The sequence below is a fragment of the Fukomys damarensis genome, unplaced genomic scaffold (assembly GCF_012274545.1).
Source record: "Fukomys damarensis isolate Sample0158 unplaced genomic scaffold, DMR_v1.0_HiC HiC_scaffold_22, whole genome shotgun sequence".
Classification (NCBI taxonomy): Eukaryota; Metazoa; Chordata; class Mammalia; order Rodentia; family Bathyergidae; genus Fukomys; species Fukomys damarensis.
This window is the reverse complement of record NW_022900934.1, coordinates 11955927-11974133: the sequence shown is the minus strand read 5'-3', so window position 1 is coordinate 11974133 and position 18207 is coordinate 11955927. Positions and strand designations below refer to the sequence as shown.

At 45.2% G+C, this 18207-nt stretch overlaps 1 protein-coding gene across 1 annotated transcript in view; it reads left to right on the top strand.

The window, feature by feature from the left end:
- Positions 1-7784: 7784 nt before the first annotated feature.
- Positions 7785-18207, top strand: part of Cse1l (chromosome segregation 1 like) — a 39837-nt gene continuing 29414 nt past the window's right edge. The window contains exon 1 of the mRNA XM_010618241.3: positions 7785-7961. The gene's annotated coding sequence lies outside the window, so the exon portion shown is untranslated. The remainder of the gene's footprint in view (positions 7962-18207) is intronic.

The window sequence follows — 18207 nt, the reverse complement described above, 5'->3', positions numbered from 1 at the left end:
TTTTCAGGGGGCACAGTTGAGACACTTCAGCAATCTCTGGGGACGTCTCTGGTTGTCACAGCTGGGGTAGGGGTGGGTATTGGTATCTAGTGGGTAGAAGTTAAAGATGCTGCTACCGTCAGCTGTGCTAAAGCTGAGAATTTCAGTACTGGGCTACAGTGACTTTTCCTGCCTCTCCGGAGGGCCCTCTAGCCTTGCGGGCGGTGCCCCAAAGTCTGCTTTCCAGCTGACTTCCAACTTTCTTTGGCCTTGCTTTTCAAAACAAAACAAAAGAACACTTCCAGCCAGTTGTGGTGGTGCACACCTGTAATCCCAGCCCTCAGGAGGCTGAGCCAGGAGAATCACTGCGAGTTCAAGGCCAGCCTGAACTACACAGCAAGACCCTGTCTCAAAAAAAAAGAAAAAATATGGGAAGGGAGCGCTGTAGTAGGGACACGCATGGATGTAAATGCTTCAGTTTCCGTAGTGCTGTTCTAACCAGCCAGAAATTCAACAGCAACAACATGCACCCAAACTAGAAACGGCCTGGTGTGGTTGTGCACACCTGTAATCCCAGCACTGGGGAGGCTGAAGCAGGAGGATTGCTGGAGTTTGAGGCCAGGCTGGGCTACATAGTTCAAGCCAGCCTGAACTAAATAGCAAGACTTTGTCTCAAAAACCAAATAATAAAAATAAACTAAAACCACCAACTCTAAAAAACATGGCAGTTGATGACTTGGTTGAGATGATTCTCCAGCTGGGGCAAAACACTATAGGAACTGAAAGTAACACATCACAGTAAGAGCATAGCTCTGTAGTTCAGGCCAGCTCTGAACTCACTTATGTAGTCCTGGCTGGCCTCAAACTCACAGTGATCCTCCTGCCACAGCCTCCCAAGAGCTGGGACTACAGGCGTGCGCCACATCCCAGCCAGCACCAGTTTATTAGGAGGAACACAGCATGACACCTGTGGGCCACCCCTGAGAAGAGCTTCAGTTTGAGCTGTGATGGGGAACATCTGTAGTTTCTACGAGGGTAACAGCTGCAGTGCCAGTGGCACCTGCTCCTACCAACACAGACTACATACAAGTGCTCTTTGGCCCCTCACTGCTGTGTTAGATGACTGCAGACAATGCCATTGACCCCATGTTTCACTCAGCGCCTGCTCCTCCCAAGGTAGTTGGTGGAAAACAGGACCATGCTGTGCAGCAAAAGGGCGGCTTTGTTTCTTCTGCAGCCTCTTCCAGCCAGGTTTAACACCTGTCTTCAGCAAAAACGGGCAGAATTCAGGGCACCAGGATAAAAAGTCAATTTCACCGTCTGAGCAGAGAAGCTGGCCAGCCAGTTCCAGCTTTGCCAAAGCCCTGTCCAGCTGGCGAGTCACAGTGATGTGAGTCTTCATATGTCGTCTCTGCAAGGGAGGAGGCGGGTAAGGTGTGAGAGTTGAAGCCCAGCCTGGGCAGGGAAGCAACTCGGCCCCATCTCAAAATTTAAAAATGGACTGGGGATGTAAGTCGGTGTGAAGGGCCTGGGTTCGATCCCCAGTACTACAAGAGAAAAAAAGGCAATCTGTGTGAGGCTGGGCAAGTTACTGATAAATCTCTAAAATAGGAATAATAATAGTACCTTGCCCCTTTGGGGGGCTGCCAGTAATAAAACCCATAGAGAGCACCTGTGAAGCAAGTGCCAAGGAAGCTTAGCTGTAACAGCCTCTTTGTCTTTGTCTTCTCTCCCCTCCCCTCTTTCCACTCCCCCCCACCATCTTTTTGTTTGTTTGCAGTATTGGGGGTTAAGCCCTGGGCCTTTGTGTGGAAGCTACACATCCCAAGACCTTTTTATTTATTTTGAGAAGGGGCCTTGGTAAGTTACTAAGTTGCCCAGGCTGGGCTCGAACTTGTGATCCTGTTGTCTCAGCCTTCCAGAGTTCTGGGGTTACTGCCGTGCACCACCACGCCTGGCTTCTCCCTTTTTTAAAGTTGCCCAATCTGGTGTGAATCCCAGTCCTGCCACCCAGCCTATAGAGTGGCTAGGACTTCAGGCAGGAGCCATGGTGCCCAGCTTTCTTTTTATTTACTTAATGTATTTATTAATTTACATGATGTATTTTTGGGTACCAGGAATCAAACCCAGGACCCCATGCATGCTAAACATCTGCTCTACCACTGAGCTACGCCTCAACCTGTAATTTGCAGTCCCCCACTCCCCCAGGGCCACTGCCTTGGCCTGGGAGTCAGACCCCTGCCAAGGCCCCAGCTTCAGAGGGCTCCACTCCTGCTCCAGCTGCTCCTCTCCACAGGGCAGCAGTACCCAGACCGAATGTGTGTGCTCATGGAGCGCCTCTGTGGTGCCTTTCAGACCATGCTGTGGTTGCCCCGGGTCCTGAAACTACCCACCCATGGGTGCAGGTCAGGTGAGACCTCTTGCTGGTGGCTTCTTCAAAGGTTTACTACACAGCCCATGAGCACCCTTGAGCTGAAAGGGTGACCTGGGCAGCACCTCTGTTCACAGGGCTGTGGCAGAACCATCTGCACACACACACACACACACACACACACACACACACACACATGAGGCCTTCGATGCAAATTGAAGCTGAAGGGAGCCATTTCTCCCCATGCTGCCATGTTCTGCCGAGGAGCCTGAACCTGGTCTTCTGGGTTATTCCTAAAGGAAGGAAGAGAGAATATTTTATTTAAATGACTATTCACCTGACCTAGAATTTACATTTGCATGTGAGCCAGCATGCATATTTCTGTCCCAGAGCTTGCAGATGTTAGTACTGTGCTAAGTGTGTTCTCTGTAACCTCATTTGTCTGCTGTCGCTGCACCTCAAAGCAGCCCAGCCCTCCTCTCGTGTGAGACTCCCCTGGAGTGAGACTGACCCACAGGAGCCAGAGGTTGCAGTGAAAGAGAGGGTTGGGGACTGAGTAGTATGAGGCTAAGAGCTCGACTCTGGAGCCAGACATCTCAGCTTCCATCCGGCCAGGTGACCTGGGGCCATCTGAGCCCAGGTACGCTATAGAAAGGGTGGTGGTGCTCGCCCATAATCCCAGCACTTGGGAGCTTGAGGCCCCTGTGAGTTCAAGGCCAGCCTAAACTACACAGCGAGATCCTGTCCAGAAAACGAAACAAAAAAGCGGGGATGGACTTGATCACAGTACCAACTTTATGGGGTTGTCGTGAGAATTAGAGGTTGAAGGATGGTTGAAAAAGAGTGAGCATAAAAAAATGAGTAATGAGGGGCTAGGGATGTAGCTGAGTGGTAAAGTGCTGTCCTAAGCATAAATCGGACTCTGGCTTCCATCTGCAGCACAAGGCAGGGCAGTAGATGATCAGGAACATTGTCCAGGAAGAAGGCATGAAGTTCTTTCCTCCTTCAGGCCTTTGGTGGGAGGGAGAAGTGAGGCATCAGTAGGACACCAGGGATAGCAATTTAGCTAGACTGTCTCAAAATAAAATTTATTTCTTATCAATAGTCCCCCCCCCCGTACCAGGGATTGAACTTGGGTCCTTGGGCTTGCAAGGCAGGCCACCAAGCCACTGAGCTAAATCCCCAGCCCTAAAAGTTATTTCTTTATCTATTTATTCGTTTTGGATTTTTGAGACAGGTTCTCTCTAGGTAGTTCAAGTTGGCCTTTGACTCATCATGTAGTCCAAGCTGGCCCTGAACTCACACCAATCCTCTTGCTGCAGCGTCCCAAGTGCTGGGTTTACAGGTGTGTGCTATGGTTCCAAAATAAAAATTTTAAAGGGATGAGGGTAGTTCAGTGGTAGAGTTCTTGCCTAGCATGAACAAGGCCCTTGGTCTCATTCCCAGTGGTGGGGGAAGAAAAAAAAAATCTCTGTATTTTTTTCACCAAATATTATTGAGTACTCAGTATGTGTCAGGCACTTTCATGAACCAGCACGGTGCCTGGCCTCACCAGCTTGCATTCTAACTGAAGGAAGAGAACAGATCACTGCGGATTTCAGTGAGCTTTGAGGTCACTGAGAAGGTAACTATGGGGCCGGGGATTTAGCTCAGTGGTTCTGTTGCCTGCCTCACAAGAGAAAGTTCCGGCGTTCAATCCCTGGTACAAAAAAGAAAAGAAAACAAGGTAACTATGGTCAAGGACACATCTGGAGGGACGAACTTTGAGTTGAACCAAGAAGGAGCTAACTAGCCAAGGAGAGAGACATCCAGAGAAAGAACATGCAGCCCTGCACAGAAGCAAGTATGGAATTCTAAAGTCATCAGAAATAGTCAATTTTGCGGTTTGTTAACAAAGCGGACAAAAAGGAAGAGAGTTTTTGAATTGGTAGGAAAGAGGTGAGACTTCAGAGCACACAGAGAAAACTACAAAGGCTTTTCACAGCTGTGCAGACTACAAACATAGAGTCAGGGCCATGGGTGTCAGTTTCCTCATCTAAAAACTCAGAGTGAAAAAAAGAACAACAACAAAAAATTCGGAGTATAGGCCAGGCATGGTGTCACATACCTAGGATCCCAGCACTCAGGAGGCTGAAGCAGGATGATTGCTGTGAATTTGAGGTCACCCTGGGTTACATAATGAGTTTAAGGCCAGCCTGACCTGTATAGTGAGATCCTATCTCAAAAACAAACAAAACTCAACCCTGTGGTAATAGGAAAAAAAAAAAAAAATCTGACCCTAAAATCATTATTGCCAGAATTTTTTGCATTCCCACCCCTCCTTCTCTTCCTCTTGCTGTGGCATTCCAAGAAAAAGTTTAGATTTTTTCTGCGTATGAAGATCAGTCTCAGGCATGCTAAGCACTTTACCACTAAGCTTCTAGCTGATTCCTGAAAGCAGAAAACAGGCACATTACATAGGTCTGTAAAAATTCAAGGGAACCACTCCAATCCTCAGAAGAAAATGTATTTTTGCCTCAGATATATTCCAATCTGTCTATAGAGCACAAACGCAGTATAATTCTGAAATTACCTTTCAAAATGCTTAAATAAATGACCTCTTAAACAAGACTGAGCTGGCCCTTGCTTAACCAGTGATCCCAGCTGCATATTCTCCTTCATAAAGCGGGTAAGTAGAGGTGTATTTTATTGTTCTTTGGGGAGGGTGGTTTGAGAGAGGGTCTCAATATATAGTTCAGTGTCTTAATAATTACCGTTCTCAGGGGACTACACCTATTTATATATGACATTTTATTCAATACCCAACAAATATTTACTGAGCAGCTATTTTGTGCACTAGGTGCTGGGGTAACACCTATAAGTTCAGTAAGGTCCTTGCTCTAATAGAGTCCAGTTGGGGTAAAAGACAAGCAGACAGTTAACCGCAGAAAGTGATAAACACTATGAGGAAAACAATAATCTAATGAAGCCAAGCCTTCAAGATAAAATACAGGGCCTCCAATTTAAAGAAAGTTTCAGATAATGTATGACTTCTGTTTTTTTGTTTTTTTGGTACTGGGGATTGAACTTGGATCCTCGCACTTGCAAGGCAGGCAGTGGAACCACTGAGCTAAATCCCTAGCCCCATTGCATGACTTCTTAGTATAAGTATGTCCCATGCATTATTTATACTAAAATGTATTTTATTTATTTTATTTCTTGAGACAGAGTCTTTCTATATAGTTCAGGCTGGCTTTGAACTCATATGTAGCTAAAGCTGATGTTGAACTTAAAGTGATTCTCCTGCCTCAGCCTCCCAAGTGCTGGGATACCATCACACACCACCACACCCAGCTTTTTAAAAAAGCATTTTTAATGAAATTTATATTAACTAGGCATCCTGTATTTTATTTGCTAAGTGGTGTGCTGTTGGGTGTGGCGAGGAGTACACAAATTCAGTCAGGGTGAAAGGCCTGTTTGAGGAAGTGACATCTGAGCTTCAACCTGAATGTAAAAAAAGATAAATCATGCAGAGATCTATAAGAGCATCCCAGGCAGAGGTTCCGAAGTGGAAAAACAGCAAAGAAGTTGTGCAGTGGGTGAGCTGAGTCACGGTGAGGGAAGGAAGGAATACAAGTGCAGGCAAGTTGACAGGGGCAAGACATTACGAGATCTGCAGGCCAGGATAAGAGGTGTCACAGTATTTACACCCATAATCCCTTCATTCAAACTAGGCAACATTTTTATCTTATTTACTTACTTTTGTGGTTGTCATGGTTTGGGTCTAGATGTTCCCCCGAAGCCTCATGCAGTCATAGGAGGGCAAATCCAGAGTGTGTGATGCTGGGGTTAAGGGCGTGTGATTACTAAACCACTACAGGTGAGTGATTGGTTTGGGGCAGCCCTAATCCCCTGAATAAAATACAAGGAGCGGAAAGACCGTGAAGGTCTCTTGTTGCTTTTGCTGTGTTCTCTGTCAAGACCTGTTGCTCCTCTGCCACCCTGCCTTGGAGCCAGCTGACCATGGACTGAAACCTGTACGAACTGTGAGCCAAATAAACCCTTCCCCCTTTAACTGTGGGTGCCAGGTATTTTGCGTAAGCAATGAGAGAAAAGTAACACAGTGCTACTTGGGATTGAACCCAGGGCCTTCACATACATACACAGCATTTTTTATTTTGATAAAGGGCCTTGCTCTGTTGGTAACAGTTTTAACTTGTGTTTTGTTTGTTTTTCTTGGTACCAGGGATCCACCTCGGGACCTTGTGCTTTCGAGGCAGGCACGGTGCCACTGAGCTAAATCCCCAGCCCTAAAGGCTTTAACTCGTGATCCTCCTGCCTCAGCCTTCCAGAATGCTGTGATCACAGGCCTGTGCCACTCGAACTGGCTAACATTTTACGTTTTATTCACAAGTATTGGATTTTTACGTTTGTAACCAGGCATCTATGTAATTCTGGGCTCTACTTGTTTTATCAAATAATGAGCATATGCTGTGCCTTTCAGTTTCCGGAGCAGCAAGCTGGCAACTCCAACTATGGGCTCTGAGTGGAAGTAGCTGGTCTGCTGAGGGAGGCGGAGGTGACCAAAACCGAGGGCTACGATTTCAGTAGTCACCACTGGTTTCTCTTTTCCACACGCAGTATGTTTATCACGGGATCTCAAAAAACACATCCTGAAGCTCTCAGTTTCTCTTCACATGCCCCGCCACCCTCAATGGCCTCCTCACTGTGCTCACCGCTTAAAGCCTTTCCTCCAGATGGTCCACTCCCACACAGGAATGGGTGAGCCTTTAAACGTATAAATTTGGGGCTGGGGATTTAGCTCAATGGCACCGTGCCTGCCCTGCAAGTGCAAGGACCTGAGCTCTAGCCTCACCGCCCCCCCCCGATGACAAAAACGTATAAATTTGGTGGTTATCTTGGAATGGGTGCACTTAAGACATGGTCCAGACACCGGCTTGTAAAGGCCTGCATCACCTGGTCCGTACAGGTTTCTCTAACTCGACTTCATTAAGCCCAGCCTAGCCAGCTCTTTCTTGCCTCAGACCAGGCTGACCTTCACACAGCTGTTTTCTTTCTGAGGTCCATCTCCTCTTTGGGGATTGATCATCCCTTTTACCCTTCCAAGTCACTGCCTGTCATTTCATCCTGTTTTAATTTTATTCTCATAGCACTTTACCAAGGTCTGAAGTTCTTTGGTTACTGTTTCTCTCTCTAAAATAAAAGTTCCTTGAGGGATGGAGAATTCCTTGAATTTGTACAGTTCGTTCAACAGTTAAGAGTTATTACGTGCCAAGCCCTTTCATCAAAATAGATCACAACCCAACCACCCGTCGCAGAACCTGCATTCCTTTCCGAAAGACCGGGTTTGTGCAGCCCGTTAGAATCAAAGGACACTGTCACTTGCGACGTCACGCAAAAACAGCGGGGTTTCGATTGGCCCTTGGAACCTGGGCGGGGCCGGGGTCCTGCCCCACGCCGCGGCCCCGCTCGCACATGCGCTCTGGCTGCAGCCCCGCTGCCGCGCCATTTTGCCTGGGTTTGAATGTGAGGCGGAGCACCGGCAGGAGACGGTACTGCTGGCTACAGTGTGCGGCTAGGATTCCCTCTTCCGTTCCTGTAAACCCACAAGGTGAGGCGCAGGATGTGCACGGCTTAGCAGGGTGGTTCTTGAGGCCCAGCTGAAGGAGGGATGAGGCGAGCCCGGGACTTCCGAGTGCCAGGCAGCGAGGACCGCACCTCTGGGTTGGAGCTGGGACGTAGGCCTCTGCCACAGGACTTGTGCACCAACCAGGGCTCCGCCTCCCCAGGCAGGACCTGCCGCATCTCCCGGTGTCCAGGTTTTGGTCGCATTCAGTAGCCTTGGGGCCTGTGAGGGGCGAGGGTGGCAGAGGCACGGCCTAACGTGAGCCGCTCGGGTGCCCGCCTCTTCCCCTCCAGCGCTGCTCTGATTGGTTTTGCTGGCGCTTCGTCGCCCTGACAGCTGTCCCTCATTGGTTGCGTCTGCGTGTCAGTTCTAGGTGCGCCGGGCCCCGCGGCTTGAGCGGGCTGTGGAGCTACTGGGCCTGTTGGTTTCTGGGGTCCTTGCAAGAGCAAGCGTCCGTGGGCCCCCTTTCGCTGAACCTGGAGGGGCCTTGAACTCCTCTTCCTCTGTCTTCTCCGCTTCTGTTTCCCTGACTGTAGAGTGGGCGTTTCTAGCTCACTTTGCTGAGTTGTGAGGAATAATTTCTAGTTCATGCACCTGGGGTATAATAAATGCCCACTAATACGGGGCTCCACCCTCTTGGGGACTTTGGGCTTTGAAATTGCATCGTGTGGATTCCACGCTTAGCCTGTTCCTGGGAGTATAGTTTAGGGCTAGTTCCTTAATCTCTGCGAATCTTCATTTTCTCTGTAGAATGATAATATGATAAAATCTACGTCGTGGAGTGACTTTGAGGATCCGCTGAGTTATTTACTGTTTGTTACAAAGGTCCTGCCTGAGTCGACCAATATCTACTGCCACCTTTACCTTTCTCCCCTTGCCCACTTACCCACGAGCTATACTGACTTGACCTTTTTCTTTTTCTTTTAGTTTTTTGAGACAGGATCTTGCTGTGTAGTCCATACTGGTCTTGACTCACTGTGTAGACCAAGCTGGCCTCGAACTCTTCCTGCCTCAGCCTCCCTCCTGATGGAAGTACAGGTGTGCCCCGGCCACCCTAGTTTAATTTACTCTGTAGCATTCATCTCATCCCACAATTGCTTGCTTGTTTGTTGTCTTGCTGGACTGCTAGGATGTGAGCATTTTAAAGACAAGGACCTTGTATGTCCTGTTTATGGCGGTATCTCACACGTGCTTTCCGCATGATGGAGAAGCGGCAGTATTATCCACAGAGGCACAGAAAAGGACCCTTTATGCTTGAATTCCACCTTTGCTCTTTTCCTCTTTAGAGTTCCCATAGTCATTTCAAGGCCTGTTTGTGTGTCTCCATTTTTCATAATCCCTGAAGCTTATCTTGTACCTAGTTTCTCCCCTCCCACTTTATCATCTTTCCTCAATGTAAGGAAATTCTTTCTCTTCTTCTGGCCACTCTGATTTTTACTACTTAGGATCTGGGACAAAGGGAAGTCGTCGTACACAGGATTGCATGAGTGGGAGAGCAGTGCTTTGGATTTGGAATTAATTTCTTCACTTAATAACTTTATTGAACAACTACTTAATCTCTGGGGATACAGTGAAGAAACCAAAATGGACAGAGCGTGGACAGAGCCTCTTCTCTTGGGGAGCTGGTGTTGTAATGGGTGAGGGAGGAAAACCGAGAAAACAAACGAGTGACCTACATTATTTCAGATAGTGACGAGTGACAGAATGATGTGACAGAAGTCCTCTGAGGTGACTGAGTAGAGGTCATCTAGGAAAAGATGAGGGGAACAGAACATTCCAGGTAGAAGGAATGGCTTTCTAGGCAGAAAAATGCAAAGGCCTAAGGACAGAGACAGGCTTGGGAATATTGCAGTGCTTTAGGGTCATTCAGGTTGCTAGACTGCTGTGTAAAGAAGAGTCCAGGGCCCAGATCCTACAGGGCTTTGTAGGCAATATAAGAAGTCAGGATTTGATTCTAAGTGGTAGGGTAGATGCTCAGAATTAGAAAGCAAAGGGCAGGTTGACATGTTGGGGTTTGTTTTTGTTTCTGTCCCAGATGGGTTTCATTTATTAAGGGTCTCTGTTCTCCCAAACTAAGGCTCTAGGAATGGTTCTGGAATGGTGAGAATTTATCTAATGAAAGAGCCTGCGTCTTGGGTCAGCCTGTGTCACAGATTTATGAGATGTCTGTGCAAAACAAAGCTTGAATTCCAAACTTCATCTATGAGTGAGGGCCTGTAGGAAGTGGTTAGATAGAGGCTCAGCCCTTCGATCCACAGGAATTTGGGATTTATTTTCTGTCATACTTATCATGGTTTTTTAAATTGTTATTTTAAATTGTTGGCAAGGATTTCCAAAGATCTGGGGAGAAAATATTGGGCTCTCATTTGAAGGTGATAATGTAAGCCAAGTGCAGTGACACACACCTGTAATCCCAGCATTCTTTAGCTGAGGGAGGAGGATTATGAGTTTGAAAACAATATGGATTACATAGTGAGACCTTGTTTCCTGCCCCAAAAGAAAAAGATGGTAGCTAATGCCTTTATTTTAAAGTGTTTAATTTTTTTTTGTACTGGGGATCGAACTCAGGCCCTTGCACTTGCAAAGCAGGCAGCAGAACTTCTGAGCTAAATCCCCGGCCCAATTTTTTAATTTTTTTGAGACGGGGCCTTACCATGTGGTTCAGGCTGGTCTTGAACTCATTCTTTAGCTCAGGCTGTCCTGGAACTTGGAGTGATCCTCATGCCTTAGCCTTCCCAGTGCTGGGATTACAGGCATGAGCCACCATGACTGGCAAATGCCTTTTTAAATTTATTTTGCAGTGTTGTGGATTGAACCCAGGGCTTTGTGCATCGGTAAGCACTCTACCACTGAATTACATTGTTGGCCTTATTTGTTTGTTGAAGTAAGGATTGAACCAGGGCCCTTCCACTGAGTAACATCTTCAGCCAGTCCCCCTCCTCCTTAAATGTTTACCAGTTTAGTGTAAAGGATTCAACTGAGGAACAGCCAGCTGAGAACTGCATAGGGCAAAGAATGGAGAGAGTGTGTCTGCCCTCTTCCTAGTACCTACACAAGTTTACCGCTCTATACCTGCCAGACTTTTTTAGTCTTTATTTTGAGATAGGGTCTCAGTAGGTTAAGTTGCCCCGGCTGGACTCAAATTTAGGATTCTCCTACCTCAGCCTCCTGGGTGTTGGGATTACAGTTGTGTGCCAGCAATCCTGGGAATGCTTGTTTGTTTTTGTTGTTGTTCTTGAAGCACTTTTTGTTCATCCTGGTTGTTATTTCTTCATCTGACAGGTGTAACTTGAGTTTCTGTGTTATATTGAGGTTGATCTTCACAGGGTACCCTTGAATCTTGATTGGGAACTCATGTTTTTGCTGTGTGTCTGACACGTTGACTCGTCCCGTGGTTTAGCAAATCCTCAGGTAATGTCTTCTGTGTTTCCGGGCAATGTTAAAAGTCCTGGGTATAAGTGACAAAGAAGTCCAAGATAATTTCAAGTGAGGATCCTTGCTATTAAGGTAGTAAGGAGTTGATAATGCACTGAGAGCTAAATGGCATCCACTCTCACACTAGAGGAAAACCTTCCCTCCCTCTTCCTTCCCCCTTCTCCCTTTTTCCCCTCCCTCCTGCCTCTCCTTGGAATTGACCCAGGCCTTCGCACTGAGCAACATCCCCAGCCCCCCTTTTCATTTTTTGTTTGGTTTTTGAGGCAATGTTGTGCTATGTGGTTCAGGCTGACCTTGAGTTTTCAGTGGTCGTCCTGCCCCCGCCTCCTCAGTGTCTAGATGTTTTGTGCCTATGTTTTTGTTTCTTGATTTAAATCTTATATATAGTTTGTAATTATTTTTTTTATTATCTAAAGTTTTGAGGGTCTAGTTTGCTTTTAATTCCTACCTACTCTTAAGTGAATTATTTCTCTCTCTGCCTCCTTTTTTTTTTTTTTTTGGTACCAGGGATTGAACTTGGGTCCTTGAGCTTGTGAGGCAGGTGGCGGCACTGAGCTAAATCCCCGGCCCCTTTTTCATATTTTTATTTTGAGACAGGATCTCACTAAGTGGCCCAGACTTGGTTGAACTTGTGATCCTCCTGTATCAGCCTCCCAGAGTGCTGGGATTGCATGCATTGCCATGCCTTGCTGAAGAAGAGCATTATTACAGTCAGGGAGAATTGTCTTGGACAGCTTGAGAAACAGGCTTTGTTGCTGGAACACAGCAAGAGCCAGGTGGAAAGGAGGAGATAAGGTCAGAGGTTGCCAAGTTGCTTTAGATGTTGTTATATTGTGGACTTTGGATTTTTGTTGTTGTTGTTGTTGTTGTTTGGTTTTTGAAACAGGGTTTCACTAAGTAGTTGAGACTGACCTGGAACTCACTTTGTAGCCCAGGCTGGTCTCCAACTCACAGTAATCCTCCTGCCTCAGCCTCCTGAGTGCTGGGATTACAGGTGTGTGCCACCACGCCTGGCCTGGATTTTTAATATAAGTAATTGTGAGGTTTCTAAGAAGTTTTGGTTGAAAAATATATATGTACTATAGGAACATAAAGGAAGATGCAGGGCCAGGGATTTAGCTCAGTGGTTCCGCTGCCTACCTTGCAATCTTAAGGACCTGAGTTCCATCCCCGGTACCAAAAAAAAAAAAAAGAAAGGAAGATGCAGGTATACTGAGGAGTGTGTTTTTAAATGCAGCAAAATAGATCTTATTAATCCCTCGAACACTCCACCCTCCTGTTTGTAACATACTGCCTTGCATGAATCCCCAAAGGTAGAATAAATTTGTGTGTGGCAAAGAAAGGCCCCCTTTTTTAAAAGCTGAGGATATACAGATGTAAATGACTGTGCTTGGCAACAGCGAATTTTCATAATTTCATAACAGATTGAGTATTTCAACACAAAAAAAAGAATGGGGAAAATAAATGGGCTAAATCACTGCTTCACAAAGTGTGTTCATTAGAAAAGGGACTCTATGGACAATCGATGGAGGGAACTTGATTAAACAGTGTGAACTGGTGACATTTGAGTGAGTTCTTGAAGCCCTTAAAGCACTTTGGTTGAGTGGGACCTGATGCTTAAACCTAGACGGTAGGTTCGCTCTTGGTGGTGCGGGAGGTGGTGAACAGATGGTGGTGGATTCTATTAAATCCCTTCCCTTGTGATAAAAACATTTTTAATGGGAAGGACTTGGGTAAGGAGAACATAGATAAATTTCGGTAGATCTCCTTAGAAGGTTGTAGTTCTGGATCCTGGGCATCCTGCCTTGTGCATACTTGTGAGCAAATTTCTTATCATTCTTGTGTGTTGTGTAAAATGAAGGCTGTGGGTTGAGTTTTTTTTTCTTTCATTCTTTGGAACAGTACTATTCAAAATCTGAGTCATCTTTAAGTACTTTTTAACTATTTCCCTAGTTCTCTGGCTACTTACTTTCTTTCATGTGAGCCTTTTGATTGTGTTCTTGGTTCTTCTACTCTAGTTCAGTCTTCATTCATTATTTCCAAACAAGAAACAGCCTTCCTAGCGGAAAGAGGGGTAGGTATTTGGAGCCTTCTGACTTGAATCTGATCTTTATTAATTATGTGTAAATTGAAGCAAGTGAGTTAACCTGAGTGATCTTCCTTGTTTGTAAAATGTTCATGTGAAGTAAATGATACACAACATAAAATTTAGTACTCTGTGCCTGGTTCATATACATGACTCCTCTCCATTGAAGAAAAAACGAACAGTTTTGTTGTTCCATTTAGCTCCAACTCCATCTGCAAACCATTACCAGCCCCAAGTTCCTGTACTCCATTAAATTTTTACCTCCTTCAAAACATCCTCAGAGGATTCCTGTTGTGTATTAAATCCTGATGCTCTTCAGCCATGTACAGGTATTGAGGACCTATGTGACCTGATCTTAGTTTCTTAGTCCACTGTTCTTTCCATTTCTTGTTTGTTTGTTTGTTTGAGACAAGGTCTTACTATGTAGTTCAGGCTGACTTTGACCTTGCTATGTAGCCCAGGCTGGTCTTGAACTTGGGGCATTCCTGCCTCAGCCTCCTGAGCTCTGGGATTACAGGTATGCGCCGTCCCACCTGGCTTTCTTCGCATTTGTTACTTACTCACACTACTTGCTTTGGAGAGGATTCCTCATTGTACGTTGCCTGTCTAAATACAACTATATGATAAACATATCTTCCATTTTGAGCTCAAGAAAGTCCTGGATGGCTTCCCACTCTGACAACTCTCCGAACTTTGCATTTAAGGTCTAGGATTCATTCTGCTCCAGGGGATAAATGTGTTTCAGAATTCAGGTGTTTTTTCTTTTTTTTGGATGTACATACTATGGATTATGACATCTCCCCAGTGGGGCCTGGGATAGCACCCATTAGTCAGACACATTAAAATGTCAAGATTTGGGCAGGGAATGTAGCTCGGTGGCACAGCACCTGCCTGGCAAATGAGGGGCCCTGAATTCAATTCCTGGTACCAAAAAAAAAAAAAAAATTAAAGTTTGCTGCCAAATTAGTTTGACATACACTTATTTTTAAAAAAACAAAAACAAAAGACTTTTCAGCCCGGCACATTGATGTGCACCTGACATCTCAGAATTTTATTTTCTTCATATTTTGTACATTTGTCTGATGTCCTGTGGTTACCTATATGTATTAACTTTTGCAATCAGGAAGTTTTAAAATTTTATTCCTTTGAAATGTCTGTGACAAAAGGTAATCAAATTTTTACTGTCAGAGGAGCTTTAGTGCTGGTTCAGAACACCAGGCACAGCTGAAATGCTAAGTACAGGTCTGTAATCTATGGCCGTTCTTGACATCGAGAAAGGTTGTGGACGTGGTGTTGTGCACCTGTAATCTCTCGAGCCTGAGGCTGAACAGTTGCTGTGTTTTCAAGGCCAGCCTGAATCCTGGGGCCTCCTGCAGCTAGTGTTGTGTCTACCAGAAATGAATTGCAGGGATGAAGTTTAAAATAGGGAAGACACAGCCAGGAGTGGTGGTGCACACCTGTAATCCCTGCACTCGGGAGGCTGAGGCAGGGCAGGAAGATCACTGTGAGTTCAAGATCTGCCTGAGCTACATAGTAAGTTCCAGGTCAGTCTCAACTACATGGTGAGAACCTGTCTCAAAAACAAACAAAAAAGGGAAGACACTTTATTTGTAAGGAAGAGAAAGCAAAAGACAGAAAACTGCCCCAAAGTGGGGGCATAGGGTCCAGGAGAGAGATGGATTCCCACAAGTCCTTTGTCTCTGGCCTCTTTTGCCATGTGTTTGGGAACTCATCACAGCCTGATTGGTTCTCTGGGCTGTGTTAGATAGATCCCAGGCCATAGGATGCTAACCCAGGCACCACTATCTGTGTGTGCATTCCTAGGTGGGCTTTGTTTGATTTTTCTCTCACCTGCTTGTGCTTGTCAGGGCCTTCTCTGGGATTTTTAGGTTGGTTAGGAGGCTTTACATATAGGTCTAATTAGTGATTGAAGGGATGCATGTGTATCTAATGCAGTAATATAGTGATCCTAGAGTGAGAGCACATATGTGTGTGTCAGTGCATAGGTGTGAATTTATATTTTATATATGCACTACTTTTAGGTACTGGAGAGAGTGGCTAACTTGTTTAGGGCACCTGACTTGCTATGCTCTGCTTATCAGCTTTCCTGCTTATGTCTTATTAACTGACCCTTCAGTAAAGTTTTAACTCTATTCAAGATTTGCCAGAAGGCCTAATGAGGCCCTTATTATGTTCTTTCCCTACCTGCAGCACCCCCCCCCCACACTAGGCAAGTAGTGTACCACTGAGCTGTACCCCCAGCCCTTTTTATTTTATTTTGAAGCATCGTTCCCAAGTTGCCAAGTTGGCCTTGGACGGAATCTTCCTGCCTGGCAACATTTCCCTCTTTTTTTTTTTTGATTGACAAGATTATGTATCTCGTGATGTTTTAAAATATATACACTATAGAATGCCTAAAGCAAGCTAATGAACATGCATTACCTTTCACCTTTTTTTTTTTCTTTCTGCTGTTGGGAATTGAACGTAGGACATTGTGTGTGCTAGGCAAATGCTCTACACAGCCCTCTTTTTTGTGTGTATGGTAAGAATACTTAAAACCTGCTCAGTGATTTTCTAGCATACAGTACTGTATATTAATATAGACAGGCTTTGTAGATTCTTGAGCTGTATGGCTATTAACACATTTGTCATATCTCTGCAGGCCGTTTAATTTAAAATTTGTAATGTTAGATGTGTATTTTTTGGTCAGTCAGTATAATCTGTGATTTAGTGCTGTTTAAGCTTAAAGGTTTTTTTTATATGTTCTGTGCTAGTGTAGATTGAATCTAGGGCCTTTGAACTGAGCTACATACCCATCCCTTTTATTTTTTATTTTGAGTCAAACTTGCAAATTCATTGTGTCAGGCAGGCTGGGTTTGAATTGGTGATCTCCCTGTCTCAGCCTCCCAGAGAGCTGAGATTACAGACATGCAGTACTGTCCCCTGCTGAGAAGTGTTTTCTAAATCATAATCACAACCATCATTTTCTGAATTCTAGAATTACCTCCCTAAATGCAAATTCTCAGCATATAGTTTATAATGAGTACTTATTGTTGCATGTTGTATACAAAAGAATTTATTCTACTTTAATCACAGAACTTTTATGCTTTTTTTTGCTGTGCTGGGTATTAAACCTAGGGCTTTGCACATGCTAGGCAAGTGCTCTTACCATTAAGCTACATCCCCAGCTTTGTGCATATGTTTTGTTTTGTTTTTTGCTTTTCTGAAACAGGGTCTCACTTTGTAGTTCAGGCTGGCCCTGCACTCACTATGTAGCCCAGGCTGGCCTAGAACTCACAGTGATGCTCCTGCTTCTGCCTCTCATTATAGGCATGCACTGTCATGCCTGGGGACTATGCACATTTTTGTTTGTTTGTTTGGTACTGGGAATCGAACTTGGGGATCCTGCACTTGTGAGGCAGGCAGTGGAACCACTGAGCTAAATCCCTGGCCCAGTGCGCTGTTTTTTAACTTGCATACAATTTTAATTTTTCAGCTGAGTGTGGTGGTATGGGTCTATAGTCCCAGTTGCTTAGGAGGTTGAGACAGGAGGATCACTTGAGCTTCCAGGGTTAAAGGCTAGCCTGTGTAACAAAGCCAGACCACATCTAAAACAAAAGAAATTTTAATTTTTTTCTGTGGGTTCTATTTATTTTTTGGGTTGTTTTGTTTTTTGAGACAGGGGCTCACTGCAGTTCAAGCTGGCCTCAAACTTGGTGCGTTCCTCCTACCTCAGTCTCCCAAGTGCTGAGATTACAGGAATGTTCCACCATACCTGGCTCTTGCTGTGGGTTTTTAAAGTTAAGCTCGTGGGTAATTTTTTCCACTCTTTATTAGCCCTTTTTTAAAACAAAAAATTTTTTTTGTTTTTTTGAGACAGGGTTTCACTATGTAGTTGAGACTGACCTGGAACTCACTTTGTAACCCAGGTTGGTCTCGAACTCACAGCAATTCTCCTGCCTCAGCCTCCCAAGTGCTGGGATTACAGGCATGGCACCACCACACCCGGCTATAGCCCTTTTTTTTTTTATAGCATTAAATCAGATGAGTTTATTGGTGATTTTGATCAATGTAGCACTGTGTTTTCTATGCCTATCTTTTTGAAATTATAGGATGTTCTCTCGTCTCAGAATTTAGTGGTGGTTGTGGTTGAGGTAGTACTGGGGGACTGAACTCAGGACCTTCACACTAAACTAATCTCCAGTCCTTTATTTTTTATTGCAAGACAGAGTCTTGTAAAGTCATTAAATTGTCCAGGCTAGAGCCAGGGATGTAGCACAATGGTTTGGCACCTCCCTCACAAGCGCAAGGACCCAAGTTTCATACCTGGTACCAAAACAAAACAAATGAGACCCTAAACTAGCAAAAAAAATTGTCCAGGCTAGTGGAACCTGTGATACTTCTGCCACAGCCTCCCAGCATGCTGAGATTATAGGCTTCTACCACCATTCCTGGCTCTTATCTCAGAATTATATCACTGTTTGGTTCGGTTTGCTGTGCTGTGCAGTGCTGTGCTGTGCAGTGCAGTCCCGGCTGGTCTTGAACTTGGTGGTGTATTCCAGGCTGGCCTCAAATTTGAGATTCTCCTGCTTTAGCCTCCCAAATTCTGAGATTACAGTGCATATACCCCGGTTTTTTTGTTGTTTTGTTTTTCATTACTAAGGATTGAACCCAGGGGTACTCTGCTACTGAGATATATCCCTAGTTCTG